This window comes from Schistocerca piceifrons, chromosome 5, assembly GCF_021461385.2.
Source record: "Schistocerca piceifrons isolate TAMUIC-IGC-003096 chromosome 5, iqSchPice1.1, whole genome shotgun sequence".
NCBI lineage: Eukaryota > Metazoa > Arthropoda > Insecta > Orthoptera > Acrididae > Schistocerca > Schistocerca piceifrons.
This window is the reverse complement of record NC_060142.1, coordinates 675,685,413-675,690,046: the sequence shown is the minus strand read 5'-3', so window position 1 is coordinate 675,690,046 and position 4,634 is coordinate 675,685,413. Positions and strand designations below refer to the sequence as shown.

General features: G+C 40.7%; 1 non-coding gene across 1 annotated transcript; it reads left to right on the top strand.

The window, feature by feature from the left end:
* The first annotated feature begins 4,052 nt into the window (after nt 1-4,052).
* Trnas-aga lies at nt 4,053-4,127 on the top strand. Its single transcript has one exon. It is a non-coding gene; the product is annotated as a tRNA-Ser (tRNA).
* Nucleotides 4,128-4,634: the final 507 nt, after the last annotated feature.

Sequence of the window (4,634 nt, the reverse complement as noted above, 5' to 3'; positions counted from 1 at the left end):
ATTGTGAGATACATTATTGGCAATGGGCTCTTGATTAGCGGACAACTTGAACACGTTTGGGCCAAACAGCATCCTTGATTACTTCCAAAATCTTCTTGCTACCATATGCTGCGCCCATGCACTTACTTGCCCACTTACAATTTGCTTGGCCACATATTACAACAACATTTTCGACTCAAAACACTCTGGCATTTGCGTACCAATACATACATCTTTCCACACCACAGATGCTTCGCAACTACTTCTCTGACTTTATCTCTACGATTGTGCACACTCGCGCCAACTATGTTACTATTACACGAAAGATATTCTCAGTGCTTTATACAATAAAAACTTCCCTGACATGGCCAGAATGTCTGCTACGATGATTTGACGTAAATAATTCTCACTTATCCTATCAAAATACATTTTCATAAACACTAATTACTGACAAAATTCATTAATACATATGTGTACTAAAGTGGTTATAAACTCGAGCAATCAAGTAGTTCAGTGATACCTGAGGTACTGGGTTGTGGTGTTACACACCTATCTATAGTGGTCCACGTAGGTCTCTGTATATGTTCTAACTTTATCTACCTACCTTCCACGAGGTCGAGCTTTTCGGACTTCTTTAACTCTTGACCTTCCTTGGTGTATCTATCATCAATTCGCCTGTCTGCATGTCTCGTCCCCTTCAATTTCATTTTAATTACGTTCCTAATTTTGTCTTTAGGTGGTTGCATACGGTGACCGAAAGCTTCACAAGCATAGATGCGCAAGAATGTTTGTGCAAGCATGCTCTTCTTCTCTCCGCTTCCACACAGTCCAAGCATTAGTACGTATTTCGAATACATTGAAATCTAACGACGACGATTATTTTCTTTTGGCCAACTATTTTGCCATGCGGACAAGAAACGAAAGAGTACGTGTGATTTCTGGTAGAAATAGTGGTTATGGAACGAAAATCTTATACTCAGTTAATTAGTGTTCCATAGATCATTTGAACCAGGTAGTTTACGAGATATATATGCATGATGTATCTGTTAACTTTTCCGTCCTACTTACGCCATCATGAAACAACACTTAAAAAATCGATTTTTTTACAGGCTACCAGTTTTTACGTAAAAATCCGTCTTCGGAACAGGAGTTGTCTAGCAGAAATTATTTTAGACGACCAAAAATTTTTTTCTGCATACTGAACTCCTTCTGAGCAAATAACGCCTTCTACAGTGGGTTTTGAAGTGTTATTTGTTAGAAATTTCATCATCGAATATACGTCCTGTGATGGTGGGACTAAAATATCTACCTCCTTGAAGAGGTACCTACATTAGTTACTCAGAGAGTTGAAGATATGGCCCTATGTCTGGTACATTATTTCGTCGCCAATGGTCTGACATACTTGGATCTCATATTACTCGAAACACCATTGATCAAAAAGCATGAGCGAACCTACACCACCATTCGAAAGACTGAGAGCTATTTTGCGACTTTTCGCTTCCTGATAGGCTATGAAATCTCAAATAAGCATCTGTACACATCTTTAACATGAGTGTTCAGTAATGCAGCCCATCTTTTTAATAACATTTCTCTCTGCGATAGAGTCAGTTGCTTTGTATATTGTGAAACTACAAATTTGTATTACCGGAACCGGTTGTAATGTTCCTGCAGCAAGGCTGGCTTTCAGATAATCGAATAAACTAATCCTGCAATTAACAACTGATTTGTTTCAGACTGTTCGACAGTACAAACTTGCACACGCGCAACCACGTGTACGCCGGCATGCTTCCTCAAGCTTCCATGACTGAATGACGATCAAATATGAAGCACCTTGAAAAGTCCGAATGATTGAGCAAAATTCCCTTACAGAGGGTCAATCATCCTTGCAGAAGTGTCTGATAGCGCATTCTTATCAAAATGCAGCAATTTACGGCCACCTTAACTCTGTTCCACTTCTACTTTCCCTCATCGATATGTTTGTTTCCCCGATTCTTCAAGTAATTCTGCATGGATCTCTCCATTGCCTAAGCTGAGTTACTCTCAAGTTCTGAATGGTTTACGTATTTAAAGTCCATGTCTCACTTCGTTGACTTACACGTCGATGGTGATAAAATGAGGAGGAGGCCAACACAAACTTGTAGAAAAAAAAAAAAAAAAAAAAAAAAAACACCCGGGAAGAAACTAAACGCCGGAATCCAGGATCATGAAACGGCAACTCTAAGTGCCTGACCACAAGCTATTCACGTAAATTTGAACACAACAATGAACTTAAAAGAGATGCATGACGCCCAGCGGCTAAAATGTGACTGGGTTGTAACTGATATTACTACAGAAGTATGGATTAGACATGTAGAGGATTGAATAAACATTGTCTTCGTTACGCTGAATCGTTTTATGTAGAACTTATCAAACAGTAGAAGCATTTCCACAAATATGATAAAGTCAAAGAGTAAATAGCATTACCAAAGAATAAGTTTTGTTCCATATTTCGGGTTTTATTCTTCAAATCAATAAATACGTTGTATTGCACACTTTCGAAAGTAGCCTATGTTCTTCCTCAGCTTTCAAGCTATCTCCTTACCAAATTTTATCAAAATCGGTTCAGCAGTTTAGTCGTGAGAGTGTAACAGACAGAGTTACTTTCGCATTGTAATATTAGTATGAATGCTTCTAACTTATTTAACAGCAGAATCGAAAAACTTCAACTAACGTTAAGAGCTTCGTAAGAGTGTATTTTTCTTGCGCAGTAAAAAACAAAAATACAGAGAGAGAGTAATATTATAAGATGTGCTTAATTTCAATTGACGTTGGTGAATTTGGCCGTGAGTTAAGTGAAGTTTGCTGCTTACGTCAGGTACAGAGTGGTAAGTTACGAGGTCACTGCGGTGTTAATAGAAGTTAGAGGGGAAATGTTTCATTGTCTGTCTTCCAAAGCGGACAACTCATGAGCATCCGCAACTAGCACCGATCAGCTGCTATGGTACAAGTGCCAAGTGGAACTAACATGACCTCGTGAATGCGTATTACAGACCGGTCATCTTTAAATGCGGCACATGTTTGCAGCAAGTAACTTGAAATCAATATAATGCTGTTATAATACAGTGCAATAAGTAAGCGAAAAATGACATTCAGAACATTTAGTAAACATCTGTGATGATGTCCAATACAGCAATTACTGCTAATAATTAATACAATGTATTAATTTGTATGGGCTACTAGTTAATAATAATATCGGTAGGGATATGTGTGGTAAAGTGGCTAGGCTGGGAAAAGTGGCCAGTCTATAGTTTTTGTCCTGAACAGTACACAACACCATTGATGTCAGAAGGCTGATAGAGAAAGTTTGTTCCACTATTTTTTACTAAAAACTTTTTTCAGTATGAGATTTTCACTCTGCAGCGGAGTGTGCGCTGATATGAAACTTCCTGGCAAATCAAAACTGTGTGCCGGACCGAGACTCGAACTCGGGACCTTTGTCTTTCGCGGGCAAGTGCTCTACCAACTGAGCTACCCAAGCACGACTCACTCCCCGGCCTCACAGCTTTACTTCTGCCAGTACCTCGTCTCCTACCTTCCAAACTTAACAGAAGCTCTCCCACGAAAGACAAAGGTCCCGAGTTCGAGCCGGCCATTGTGACCGAGCGGTTCTAGGCGCTTCAGTCTGAAACCGCGCAACCGCTACGGTCGCAGGTTCGAATACTGCCTCGAGCATGGATGTGTGTGATGTCCTTAGGTTAGTTAGGTTTAAGTAGTTCTAAGTTCTAGGGGACTGATGACCTCAGAAGTCCCATAGTGCTCAGAGCCATTTGAACTATTTTGAACCCGAGTTCGAGTCTCGGTCCGGCACACAGTTTTGATCTGCCAGGAAGTTTCATATCAGCGCAAACTCCGCTGCAGAGTGAAAATCTCATTCTGGAAACATCCCCCAAGCTATGGCTAAGCCATGTCTCCGCAATATCCTTTCTTCCAGGAGTGCTAGTTCTGCAAGTTTCGCAGGACAGCTTCTGTGAAGTTTGGAGGGTAGGAGACGAGGTACTGGCAGAAGTAAAGTTGTGAGGACGCGGCGTGAGTCGTGCTTGGGTAGCTCAGTTGGTAGAGCACTTGCCCGAGAAAGGCAAAGGTCCCGAGTTCGAGTCTCGGTCCGGCACACAGTTTTGATCTGCCAGGAAGTTTCAAAAACTTTTTTTGATTTTGAAGTATCTGATATAAGGTAAGTCATTCATTCATTTTACTTTACTTGTATGGAGAGTAGTAATATTTTACAACATCAGCGTTTAACCAACGTCTTTCGGACTACAAATGTAGTTCCCTGTTATTTCTTTTAGTTTGATAGTTTCTTCTGCGGATTACTAATTCCGACATTACGGCCAGTCGGGGAAAGTAGTCACACCATTCGTTAAGAAAAGTGGCCAAAGCATTTATCCCTTAACAATTACTTACGTCCCAAAAACACGCCTAATGCAACATATGAGCCATATTTCTAAAGCCTACATTATTTAAGGCCGTTGTTCCGTTACATATGGCCTAATACAAAAGTCCAGTTGAAAACGGGCTGCCGGCCAGAGTGGCCGAGCGGTTGTAGGCGCAGATTCTAATGCTGCCTCGGGCATGGATGTGTGTGATGTCCTTAGGTTAGTTAGGTTTAAGTAGTTCTA